The 13,841-nt window shown below is 45.7% G+C and overlaps 1 pseudogene; it reads right to left on the bottom strand.

Moving 5' to 3' along the window:
* Window positions 1-2,331: 2,331 nt before the first annotated feature.
* LOC126960702 (ATP synthase subunit a-like) lies at window positions 2,332-11,796 on the bottom strand (annotated as a pseudogene).
* Window positions 11,797-13,841: the final 2,045 nt, after the last annotated feature.

The following is a 13,841-nucleotide window of genomic DNA, read 5'->3' as shown; positions in this document are numbered from 1 at the left end:
TCGTTGCATTGTGATAAACATGTGGAGGGAGTAGAGAGCTGTGATTAGTATGTTGAGTCCTGTTAGTATAATAGTAATATGGGATCAGGAAAATAAGGTTGTGATCACAAAGAGTTCGCCTAGTAGGTTGATGGTGGGGGGTAGGGCAAGATTGGTGAGGTTTACTGTGAATCATCAAAAGGCTATTAATGGGAGTAGGGTTTGGAGTCCTCGAGATAGTAGTATGATGCGGCTGTGGGTATGTTCATAGTTTGAGTTAGCTAGGCAGAAATATATGGAGGAGGTAAGTCCATGGGCAATTATAAGGATGGTTGCGCCAGAGAAGCTTCAGGGGGTTTAGATGAGGGAGGCTACGATTACTAGGGCTATGTGACTTACAGAAGAGTATGCGATGAGTGATTTTAAGTCTGTTTGTTGGAGACATGTTGAGCTTGTTATGATTATGCCTCATAGGGATAACATAAGGAATGGATAGGCCATGTGTTCTGTTAAGGGGTCAAGAATGGAAGTAAGTCATATTATGCCATAGCCACCTAGTTTTAGGAGTACCGCGGCAAGAACTATTGATCCTGCAATAGGGGCTTCAACATGAGCTTTGGGGAGTCATAAGTGTAAGCCATATAGAGGTATTTTTGTTATAAAAGCTATTATGCATGCTAGTCAGGTAAAGTTGTGGGATCAGGTAGTTGTTAGTTTTTGGTTTGTGAATGTTAGTAGTATAATGTTTAGTGAGCCTGTGTTGTTGTAGGTGTGGTTTAGTATAATGAGTAGGGGTAGAGAGCCAGTTAGTGTGTAGAATAGAAAATATGTGCTTGCGTTGAGACGTTCTGCTTGGTTGCCTCATTTAGTGATGATAATTAGGGTGGGAATGAGGGTGGTTTCAAATAGAATGTAGAATATAATTAGGTCTGTAGCCATGAATGTCAGAATTAAGGTGATTTGTAGGAAAATTATTATGGAAAGGTAAAGTTTCTTTTGTGAAGGGGGTTCGTTGCATAGGTGATATTGACTCGCTATAATTATGAGGGGTAGGAGTCAGGCAGTCAGTATTAGGAGGGGTGTTGTTAGTGGGTCGGAGGATAAGTAGGTTGAGTAATTAAGGAGATTGTTGTTGGTTTGGTTAAAGAATAATAGGGGAATGAGGCTGATAGTTAGGCTGTGTGTAGTCAAGTTGATTCAGATTGTATTATTTTTGGAGAATCATGTCACAGGTAGTAGCATGATTGTGGGAATGATTATTTTTAGCATTGAAGCAGGCTTAAGTTGCAAATATAATCTAGCCCATATGTATTGGAGATTGAGATTAGTAAGGCAAGGCCTACTGCTGCTTCGCAAGCGGCAAATACTAGTAGGATGATGGGTATAATGTTGATTAAAGGGAAATGTATGTTCGAGGCAATGAGGGCAGTTATGATAAAAAGTGATATTATTTATTCCTTCTAGACAGAGGAGGGAAGCTATTAGGTGTGAACGGTAAATTAATATGCCTAGAAGTGAGATGGTAAATGCTAATATAATGTTTATGTGGGTAGGAGTCATTTGGTTAGTATGGCTATCATAATCTAATGAGTCGAAATCATTTGTTTTGTTTAAACTACTTACCAACTCGGTCCAATCTAGTCCTTTTTGAGTTCATTCGTAGGCTAAACTGAGAATTAGGATAATGATAAAAGCAATGGTTGATTTGATTATTATTGGGAGGTTTGTTGTTTGGATAGCTCACGGTAGGGATAGTAGTAGAGCGATCTCTAGGTCAAATAGTAGAAAAGTGATGGTGACTAGGAAAAACTTTATTGAGAATGGGATGCGAGCAGGATTTAGGGGATCAAATCCACACTCGTAGGGGTTAGTTTTTTCTGCATAGGAGTTGAGTTGGGGTAATCAGAATATGATAATTATTAGTAGCGAGGTTAAGAGGGTATTGATTATTAAGGCTAGTACTAGGTTGATTACTCTTTTTTGAATATTGTCAAAACTAATTGATTGGAAGTCAATTGTACTGGTTATACTAAAAGAGTAGGACCCTCATCAATAGATAGAAATATAGAGGAATAGTCAGACGACATCTACGAAGTGCCAGTATCAAGCGGCGGCCTCGAAGCCGAAATGGTGGTTTGATGTGAAATGGTATAGTAGTTGGCGAATGAGGCAAATAAAAAGGAATGTGGATCCAATAATAACGTGAAGCCCATGGAAGCCTGTGGCGACGAAAAATGTTGAACCGTAAATGCCATTGGAGATGGTGAAAGGTGCTTCAAAGTATTCTGAGATTGGTAGTAGAGTGAAGTAGGTACCTAGTAGAATTGTAATAAGTAGGGCTTGGATTGTTTGTTTTCGGCTACTATTTATGAGGCTGTGATGGGCTCAGGTGATTGTGACTCCGGATGCGAGTAGTACGGAGGTGTTTAGGAGGGGTACTTCTAGGGGGTTTAAAGGGGTAATGCCTGTTGGTGGTCAATGGCCTCCCAAGCAGGGTGTTGGGGCAAGACTTGAGTGGTAAAATGCTCAGAAGAAGCTAATAAAGAAGAAGACTTCTGAGATGATGAACAATGTTATTCCATATCGAAGGCTTTTTTGGACGGGTGTTGTGTGGTGGCCTTGATATGTGCTCTCTCGTACAATATCACGTCACCATTGATATAAGGTTAGTGTGTTGGTTAGTAGGCCTACTACCAGTAGGGTGGTAGAGTAGAAGTGGAATCATATAACTAAGCCAGATGTTATCAGAAGAGCTGATAGGGCTCCTGTCAGTGGCCAGGGACTGGGTTTAACTATGTGATAGGCATGGAGTTGGTGAGTCATTAGGTGTTGTTGTGTAGATAGAGGCTGACTAAGAGTGTGAAGACGTAGGCTTGGATCAGGGCTACTGCAATTTCTAGGACGGTTAGTAGTGTTAGGAGTATAGTGGTTAGTAGGGCAATGGAGAAGTTGATGGTTAATAGTACTAGTACAGCGTTTCCAATTAGGTGCATTAGTAGATGGCCAGCTGTGATATTGGCGGTTAGTCGTACAGCTAGGGCTACTGGTTGAATAAGTAGGCTAATAGTTTCGATTATTACTAGTATAGGAATGAGTGGTGTGGGTGTACCTTGTGGTAGAAGATGAGCCAGGGAATTTTTAGTTTTAAAGCGAAGCCCTATGATCACTGTGCCAGCTCATAGGGGAATTGCTATGGCTAGGTTTATGGAAAGTTGGGTGGTTGGTGTAAATGAGTGGGGCAGGAGTCCTAAGAGGTTTGTTGTGGTAATAAAGGCAATTAGAGACGTTAGTATTAGAGATCAGGTTTGTCCTTTAACGTTGTGAATTATTATTATTTGTTTTAGAGTAAGTTGAGTTAGGTTTTGTTGAATGGTAATTAGTCGATTGTTAATAAGATATTTAGAGGTTGGGATTAGTAACATGGGGAATAGGATGATGGGGATTGTAGCGGGTTGGCCTAGGATTGTTGGAGTTGAGAATGGGGTAAACAGATTTTCGTTCAGGAAAATCTGAGATTCTGTCTCCACAAAAAAAAAATATTGAGATTCTGTCTCCACAAAAAAAGAAAAAAAAAAAGGTCAGGCGCGGTGGCTGACGCCTGTAATCCTCAGCACTTTGGGAGGCCAAGGTGGGTGGATCACCTGAGGTCAGGAGTTCGAGACCAGCCTGGCCAATACAGTGAAACCCCGTCTCTACCAAAAATATAAAAACTAGCCAGGCGTGGTGGTGGGCGCCTGTAATCCCAGCTACTTGGGAGGCTGAGGCAGGAGAATTGTTTGAACCCAGGAGACGGAGGTTGTGGTGAGCCAACACGGTGCCACTGCACTCCAGCCTCGGCGACAGAGTGAGACTCCATCCCCCCACAAAAAAATTAGCCAGGCATAGTGGTGTTCACCTGTAGTTTCAGCGACTCAGGAAGCTCAGGTGGGAGGATCATTTAAGCCCAGGAGATTGAGGCTGCAGTGAGGTGCAGTGAGCTATAATTGCACCACTACACTCCACCCTCTCTCTCTCTATATATATATATTCTGCACTCCACCCTCTCTCTATATACATATTCTCTCTCTCTCTAAAGAGAGAGAGAGAGATCCAGAGAGAGAAAGATTCAGACAGAAAACTTGTATGTATGGATGACTGGGCCTGGGTGAGAGAGACAGCAAGTGTGAGGTCCAGACAGAAGACATATATGTATGGATGATTTCAATATATTATAATTGATTTCAATATATTATGTCAAGCACTAAAATAAAGGTATAATGTAAGGGTGGAGGACTTATAAAGATATAAATACAGAGGAAGGCATGATTGAGACTTTCTAGAGAAATAAAGGAATGTGTTTACAGATGAGGTAATATTTGAGCTGAATTTTGTGGTTGCATAGGAGCTTCCTAGGTTGGGAAGTTGGAGATGTCCTCACCTGGGCTCAGAGGGTGAGGTGTGTGCGAGGGCGAGGAGGTGCACTCAGGTGCTAGTGAGAGATTCTGTGGCTGCGGCAGATGATGGAAGGACGAGATGAAGCAAGATGCAGACCCTGATATGCTGTGCTAAGAAAATCAGATTCTATTCTCTGCACGATATAAAGTCATTGGAGATATTTCAGACTGAGAATGGCATGGTCAGCTGGGTGCAGTGGCTCATGCTTGTACCCAGCACTTCGTGAGGAGGATAAGGCAAGAGGACCACTTGAGGCCAGGGAGCAGGGAGCACTTGAGGCAGGGAGCCCGAACAACAAAGCAAGACCTTGTCTCCACAAAAAATAAAAAACATCAGCTGGGCATGCCAGCATGTGCCTGGAGTCTCTGTTACTTGGGAGGCTGAGGTGGGAGGATCACTTGAAGCCAGGAGTTCAAGACCAGCCTGGGCAACATAACAAGACTCCATCTCTACGAAAAATACAAAAATTACCCTGGTGTGGTGGCACGTGTCTGTAGTCCTAGCTGTTCAGGAGGCTGAGGTAAGAGGATCGCTTGAGCATAGGAGTTCAAGGCTGCATGATCATATCGCTGCACTCAAGCCTGGGTGACAAAGCGAGACCCTGTCCTCCCACCAAAAAGAAGGAAGGAAGGAAGGAAGGAAGGAAGGAGAAGAGAAGAGAGAGGAGAAAGAAGGAAGAAAGGGAAGAAAGAAAGAAAAAGAAAGAAAGAAAGAAAGAAAGAAAGAAAGAAAGAAAGAAAGAAAAAGAAAAGGAAGGAAGGAGAGAGAGGAAAAAAGGAAGGAAGGAGAGAGAGGAAAGAAGGAAGGAAGGGTGAAAGGAAGAAAAGAAGGAAAAAAATGAAAGGAAGAAAAATGAAAGGAAAGAAGAGAGAGAAAGGAAGGAGAAAGAGAGAAAGAAAGAAGAAAGAAAGTGAGAGAAAGGAAGGAAGGAAGGAAAAAAGAAAGAAAGAAAGGGAGGAAGGAAGGAAAAAATAAAGGAAGAATAAAGAAAGGAAGGAAGGAGAGAGAAAGGAAGGAGAAAGAAAGGGAAAAAGAGAAACAAAGTGAGAGAAAGAAAGGAAGAAAGAGAGAAGGAAAGAAGGAGAAAGAGAAAGAGAGAAAGAAAGAAAGAGAAAGAGAGAAAGAAAGAAAAGAGAAAGAAAGACACTGGTGTTATCTAATTTGCTTTCAGGGCACAATGCTGGTGGCAGTGTGGTGCTTAGGTTGCACTGGGAGAGAGGGGAGGCTGGGGGCCACTTAGGACTCAGTTATCATTGCCCCGATGACAATGAAGGGTCCAATTTGAGGCAGTGCACAGTGACAATGGGAACCAAGCAAAGGATGGGAGTCTGAAGTTCAAGCTGCATCACTGGATGTGGGAGTGGGGAGTTGGGATGATCCTGCCCTCTCCGATTTGGTGCACTGGGTGGGTAGAGGTGGGCCTAGAGACAGAGAATTCAGGATGAAAATCAGGTTGAGGGAGCAGGATAACAGGGTGCCTTGAGAAAAGCTGTCCGCACAATCAACCGTTTGCAGGATATCTACTGTGGAGATATAAGAGTAGCCACTGTGTCTTTCAGGAACCATGCTCTCCGTTTTGCCTGTGAGAGACAGAGGAGAGGAGCGGGTGCAGGCACCAGATGCCAGAGGGTCACCAACAGGGGCTGAACAATGCTGAAAAGCGACCCCCTGTCTGTCTATGTCTGTCCGTCTCTGTCTCTGTCTCAGCACTGAGAGAATGTGGGCTTTGGGGCCGGGTCTGACTCCATCACTAGCTGGGCCTCCCCTCCGCTGTCTGCCCTGCTCTGTGCATACACCAGTTCGTCACAGTGCTTCTAAAACCCCACTGTAATCACCTACTTCTATGTCTCTGCAACTAGACCATAAACTCGAGCGGGGTGCGGTGGCTCATGCCTGTAATCCCAGCACTTTGGGAGGCTGAGGAGGGTGGATCACTTGAGGTCAGGAGTTCGAGTCCAGCCTGGCCAACATGGTTGAAACTGCATCCCTACTAAAATACAAAAATTAGCTGGGCGTGGTGGCACACACCTGTAATCCCAGCTACTCGGGAGGCTGAGGCAGAAAAATTGCTTGAACCCAGGAGGAAGAGTCTGCAATGAGCCAAGACTGGACTACTGCACTCCGGCCTGGGCAATAGAGCAAGACTCCATCTTAAAACAAACAAACAAACAAAAAACACAACAAAAAACCCTCTAAACAAATGCCTCTCATCCATTTTCCAGGCCAGAACTTTCCATCTTCCATAGACTTTAGTGCCTAGCATCTACCATGGCCCTACCTTGGCAGGCTGTCAATGGATATGTGTTCAATACAACTCATCAAAGAAAAATATCTGTTAATCTGAGGCCTCGTTTTGCAATAAGACTGGGATTTCGGTCTCTAAAAAGCCAGAGCAATTTTGGAGGAAAGTAGGTATGTGAAGTAGTTTCTGGAAAATGACTTTCGGTATATTTTCAGATTTCCCAAGGCTGCTTGCCTCTACTAATCAGCACACTGTCCCTCAGCAAGAATGCTAACAACTGAAGTGAAATGCCCCTGTGGCAGCGTCTACTGCCAGGAGCCTGCATCTCCATTATTTGGGGATTAGAGGTGATGGGGCAGTGGGGAGAGGATGGCAGGGAGAAGTAAGTGGGGAGAGGAAAACTTTAAAAATGTTTCTGTTTAAAGGGCGTCCTCTCTGCTTTTAGGCCAGGCCACAAGCTTCATGCACAGGCCACAGCAGCGACGACCTCGCAGAACCCACTCCACAAGCCTTCCTGAGTGGCACCTGGAGCCATGGCTGTCTTTTGAAAAGCGGCACTGCAAGACACTTCTTTAGCCACAGAACAAAGGAAGCCGTCGTGCAAAGTTCTGGCCAAGGCGCTGCCATATTGATGCCCCCTGGCAAGGATTATGGGTTAACTGAAAATCTCAGGCTGATGCTTCAAGTTTTGTAGTGAGCACCTGGCCCATGGGGACACTAAAATCGAGTAATACTGACTAAGCTTAGAGCAAATGAAATTTCTCAAAAAGAAATTTCCAGAGGTTCCAGTTTCCACACTAATTCCACTCTTTGGATAAAAATTGCAGACTTGTGTTTGAGACCTGCCACCTGTGTCCTCCTGCACGACAGCTGCTGTGGTTCACGTCAAAGGCTGGGTGTCCGATTGTTTATACTCACCCAGGAATGGAAAGTTTTATTTGTTATGCCTCCTGTGTCAAAACCAGTTTGATTTCCATAAATTTTGCTTTCCTTAAAATAAAATCAAAGTAACGGAAGCAAGCAGGTCTTTGGCAGAATCTCACAGGAAATGTTCCATAAAATAAAAGATGAGAAGGGGCATGTTGATGGGGCAGGCAGACAACCACAGGATGTGATCACAGAGATGACAGAAACGTTGCCATTTGGTTCCCTGAGGTCAGAAGGTAAGGCCAGCCCTCCACAAGGCTGGGGAGTGAAAGGCAGCACCCAGGGACAGCACAGGGGGGATGCCAGGGTGACTGGTGCCAGCCACTTTTGCAGACCGTGTGGCCTGTGGCAGGTCATGTCATGCTCAGCCTCAGTTCCTTCTGGTCTTGAGGGCCTTTTACACACCAGTGTTCTGGGAGATTGGACTGGCATCTGCCATGGCCCCCAAGTTGCTCAGCTCCAGGAGGCACCTTTGGACCGTGTTCCATGCACATGGCCCATGCCTTTGGAGCTGTGCAATGTGCTGGTGCAGGGAACCTCCCTTTCCACAGCAACAGCCTTGGAGTTGTCCTGATTCCACATCAGGCATCTGGCTGGGAGTAGCACCAGGCTTCCTGGACTCTCCTTCCTCAAAGATAGGCTCTGCCATTGTTTTGTTTTAAAATAAAATCAGGTTGGCCGGACAAGGTGGCTCACACCTGTAATCCAACACTTTGCGAGTCCGAGGCGGGCAGATCACTTGAGATCAGGAGTTCGAGACCAGACTGGCCAACATGGCGAAACCCCGTCTCTACTAAAAATACAAAAATTAGCCAGGCATGGTGGTGCGCACCTGTAATCCCCGCTACTCAGGAGGCTGAGGCAGAAGAATCACTTGAACCTGGGAGGAGGAGGTTGCAGTGAACCAAGATCACGCCACTGCCCTCCAGCCTGGGGAACAAAGCAAGACTCTGTCTCAAAAAAGAAAAAAAAAAATCATTAAGTTGTGTCCATTTGTGCCTTCCTAGGTCCTACGTGCCTCACCCTCCCTGCCTTGTTCCTGGGCACTATCCTGCTTTCCTTCCTCTGTGCCACGCTGTGGCTGACATGTTCATGGGACACAAAACATGGGTGGGGGGGTCTGCCATCTTTGGATCTGGGCCCTAAGATGCAGACCAAACTGGGTATCACTCTTCAATTCTTTATTTTTAGGGACAGGGTCTCATTTTGCCACCTGGGCTGGAGTGCAGTGGTGCAAGCACAGCTCACTGGTAGCCTCAAACTCCTGGGCTCAGCTCCCCGAGTAGCTGGGACTACAGGCGCATGCCACCACAACAGCTAATTTTTGTATTTTTTGTAGAGATGGGGTCTTGCTATGTTGCCCAGGCTGGTCTTGAACTCTTGGGCTCAAGCAATCCTCTCACCTTGGCCTCCCAAAGTGTTGGGATTACAGGCATGAGCCACAGCGCACAGCTACGTCTGATTCTTTTCCTTAGATGTAAGTTGTGAATTCTGTTGCATTAGGAAACCCAGTCTTTCTAGGTGTTGAGGTGTATCTGGCTCAACGGGTGTGATCTTGGCCCCTCTGTCCCAGGCTCCTACCTTGAGTGTTGTCCAGGCCTTCCCAGGACTTTGGCCAAAGAAAGCTGCCTGCAGTTGAAGCCTCCCTCTAGGGGGGGCCTTACCCAGCCAGGAGTTTCCCTTTGGGCATCTCCATGTTAAAAATGAAGACACCGAGACTGGGAGGGACCAGTAACCTGCCACAGGTGCACAACCAGGGGGCTGCAGACCTGGGATCTGAACATAAGAATTCTTGTTTCAAAGCTCATTCTTTCCTCTGTGCCCACTACACTCACTAACTGACGTCTATTTCCAAACACCAAGTTGATGGAAACAACATAAAATCACAAGGAACACTGCCTGGGCTATTTTCCAATTACGACTCTGGGTGTATGTCACCTCCTTCTTAGTCAAACTGTCTCTGATTAAATGGGAGGCTAGAGCTTCACTAGGAAGTGACTGAGACTAAATGACTTGTAGGTGGCGTCATCAGGGCTGTAACGTAGCTGTGTGTGGTACAGTGACAACATTAGTTTCTCCATAAAACGACTTAGTAATTACTTGCTGCCCTTCTGACATTCAAATTAGACTTGCGGCCAGGCACTCTAATTCCGGCACTTTGGGAGGACAAGGCAGGAGGACTGCTTGAGCTCAGTAGTTTAAGACCAGTCTGGGTAACATATTGAGACCCCATTTCTATAAAAAATAGAAAAATTAGCCTGGCGTGGTGGTTCACACCTATAGTCCCAGCTACTCGGGTGAGGCGGGAAGATCGCTTGATTCTGGGAGGTTGAAGCTGCAGTGAGCCAAGATGGCACTGCTGCACTCCAGCCTAGGCAACAGAGTGACACCCCATCTCAAAAAAAGAGAAAAAGATCTAAAAACAAAACAAATTAGATTCTTTGGTAGAAAGTCCTCAGACACAGCTTTGATCCTAATTCATAGCTGTGTTCATAACCTCATGAAGCTCTTGGGTGAGGCTCTGGGGACCCGGGGGGAGTGGGACGGGTGGTTGTCACCTTGGCGCCTCCACACACAACCCCTGCCCCTCCCCCGACCCCCGCCACCCCACCTGCCCCTCCCCCGCCCCCACAGGTCTGGCTTCTCTTTTACCTTGTCTCCTTGCTCCCCCTTGTGGCAAAGAGTGAGGTGCACATTCAGAAGGCCCAGCACAAAGTCCAGGCTCGTGATTCCAGGAGCATTTCTCAATTTCTGGTGGAAATTCCCCATGGGATAGCACTGTCCTTCTCATACATCTAGGTACTTCCCCATCTTATGCAAGTGAGCCTCACTTTTTCAATTATAAAAGAAATGCATCCCCAAATCTTAGAAATGTTGGAAAATACAGAAAAGTATGAAGAAAATTAAAATCAGATATCTAGAAATTTTGGTAAAATTTTCCCAATTTTTTCTATGCAGTCATGTATACATATGTACATGCAGCATTTATTTATTTAATATACAATATAATTAATCTACCGTCAGCTCCAAAACTAGCCATTACTAATGCCTACATCTGCTCATGTGTGCCTCTTCTTCCCAATCCCTCTGTCTGCCTCCCCATTGGAGGTATACACTGAGATTGTTGTTTTTAGAGACGAGGTCTCACTATGTTGCCTGGGCTGGAGTGCAGTGGCCATTCACAGGCAGGATCAGCGTGCACTACAGCCTGGAACTTCTGGGCTCAAGTGATCCTCCCGCCTCAGCCTCCCAAGTACCTGGGGATACGGGTGTGTACCACTGTACCCAACTTGATGTTTATGTTTATTGCTCCCTTGCTTCTTAAAGTAAAATTACAACGCGCGCGCACACACACACACACACAATTGGGATTACACTGTACATACACTTTTGTTCCCTCCTTTTTCTTTTTTCACTGAGCCTTTCTTCAAGATCATCAAGTATTATCAGAACCCTTGGCTATACCACAACCCAGAATATGGATGTATTATAGTTCATTTAATGTCCTGTAGATGTTGGCCATTTGGGTTGTCTTTTGATTTTGTTTTGTTTTTGTTTTGAGATAGTGTCTCACTGTGTCACCCAGGCTGGAGTGCAGTGGCACCATCTCAGCTCACCGTAGCCTCAACCTCCCCGTCTCAAGCAATCCTCCCAGCACCTCCTGAGTAGCTGGGAACACAGGCGTGTGCCACCATGCTCAGCTAATTTTTTTATTTTTTATAAAGATGGGGGTCTTGCTATGTTTTTCAAGCAGATCTTCAACTCCTGGCCTCAAGTGATCTTCCTGCCTCAACTTCCTAAGGTGCTGGGATTACAGGCATGAGCCACTATGCCAGACCAGCCCTTTTTCTTTAAAGAAATGGAATTGAATTACACAGCTGGCTTTAGAATCTTATCATATCCTACACTCATGGTAACTGAGCTATGAAATCTTTACAGAAGAGCTTCTGTTCCCAGCTGGTTTTTCAATCTCTGAGAGTAAAACTACACTAACCTTCCAAGAATTTTATCTGAACAAGGCCACAGGGGAAGACCAGAAGGTTACCTTGGCTCAGTGGGTGACCTGTGCTGGGAGCCTGCTCCGTTGGGGACGGCATCTCCCTGGGACTCTGCACTCGGACGCTGTGGGTGTCTCCCTGGATGGCAGCTCTGAGCACTGTCATCATGCCCTGGACACGAAAGGCGCTTAGCAAACATTCCTTAAAGGAAGGCATTGAGAGTCCCTTCCTAGCTCTAAAACTCTGATTCTATTGATTTGACAGGAGAATGCCATGGTATTTGTATCAGGATTTGGACCGAGAAAGCCCTTTCCACACTTCCCAAGAGTTTAGATCGCAGTGTGAGTGGGGAATGAGAATGTGAGAACCAGTGCATTATTTGGCTGTAGTTCTGAGGTGGTGAAGGCCAGTCTTTTTTTTTTCTCTCTCTTTTTTTTTTTTTTTTTGAGACAGAGTTTCATTCTTGTTTCCCAGACTGGAGTGCAATGGTGCAATGGCACGATCTCTGCTCAGGGCAATTGCCACCTTCTGGGTTCAAGCGATTCTCCTGACTCAACTTCTTGAGTAGCTGGGATTACTGGCAAGCTGGCAAGCTGAGATGCTTGCCACCATGCCAGCTAATTTTTTTTTTTTTTTTTTTGTATTTTTAGTAGAGACAGGGTTTCACCATGTTGGCCAGGCTGGTCTCAAACTCCTGAGCTCAGGTGATCCACCCGCCTCAGCCTCCCAAAGTGTGATTACAGGCGTGAGCCACTGCGCCTGGCCAATGAAGGCCAGTCTTGATAAGGACATTAAGTGTGAATCTAGACCCAGCTAACTGGACAGGACTAGAGGGACGGGAAGCAAAGGACGGATCCTTCCTGCAGCAGCTGACTTCCTTCATGGTCTTCTCATCACCTTCTTGCTTCAGGTCTTTCTGGATTACCTGGGACTGGTGGTATTGGGTCCTTTCAGAAGAAAACCTTCAGATAACAGAATGTTGTGAAATTTCCATTAAAAACTTTTTTCTTAACAGATAAGGGTCTTGGTCTGTCACTCAGGCTGGGGTACAGTGTATGATCATAGTTCACTCTAGCCTTAGCCTCCCAGGCTCAAGCCATCCATCCTCCCACCTCTGCCTGCTCAGTAGTCAGGACTACAGAAGGCCACCATAACCCTCAGCTAATTAAAAATGATGTTTTTAGAGATGGGGTCTCACTATGTTGCTCAGCCTACACTTCTACTCCTGACCTTACAGCATAGGCTGAAGTTGTGGCTCTAATATTCATATGTATATGAAAAATGTGAGTTTTGCCTGTATAGCTTTTAAACTCCTTTCTTTTCTTTCTTCTTTTTGTTTTGTTCTGTTTTGTTTGAGAGGGAGTTTCGCTCTGTAGCCCAGGCTAGAGTGAAGTGGGGCAATCTCAGCTCACTGCAACCTCCACCTCCCAGGTTCAAGCAATTCTCCTACCTCAGTCTCCTGAGTAGCTGGGACTACAGGCATGTGCCCCCACACCCGGCTAATTTTTGTATTTTTAGTAGAGATGGGTTTTCACCATATTGGCCAGGCTGGTCTCGAACTTATCTCAGGTGATCCACCCGCCTGAGCCTCCTAAAGCACTAGGATTATAGGTGTGAACCACCGCATGTGGTCTACACTCCTTTCTTTTCTTTTCTTTTTTAATTTAATTAATTAATTTATTTTTGAGACGGAGTCTCACTCTGTTGTCAGGCTGGAGTGCACTGACATGATCTTGGCTCAGTGCAACCACTGTCTCCCGGGTTCAAGCGATTCTCCTGCCTCAGCCTCCCGAGCAGCTGGGACTACAGGTGCCTGCCACCACGCCCAGCTAATTTTTTTATTTTTAGTAGAGATGGGGTTTCACCGTGTTGACCAGAATGGTCTCGACCTCTTGGCCTCATGTTCTGCCCACCTTGGCCTCCCAAAGTGCTGGGATTACAGGCGTGAGCCACTGCGCCCAACCAACTCCTTTATTTTCACATTGTTATTTACTGATGAGCATTCTCCATATGCCAGGTAAATTATGTGCTGTGGATACATTATTTATTTTTGGAGATGGTGCCTCCCTCTGTCGGCCAGGCTATAGTGCAGTGGTGCAATCACAGCTCACAGCAGCCTTGACCTCCCTGGGCTCAAGTGATCATCCCAGCTCAGCCTCCCAAGTAGCTGGGACTACAGGCACAGGCCACCCGTGCCCGGTTAATTTTTGTATTTTTTGTAGAGATGGGGTTCAACATATTGCCTAGGCTTGTCTCAAACT

Source organism: Macaca thibetana, chromosome 8 (genome assembly GCF_024542745.1).
Source record: "Macaca thibetana thibetana isolate TM-01 chromosome 8, ASM2454274v1, whole genome shotgun sequence".
NCBI classification, from domain to species: Eukaryota; Metazoa; Chordata; class Mammalia; order Primates; family Cercopithecidae; genus Macaca; species Macaca thibetana.
The sequence above is the reverse complement of the archived record's forward strand: the minus strand, read 5'-3'. Positions and strand labels throughout refer to the sequence as shown.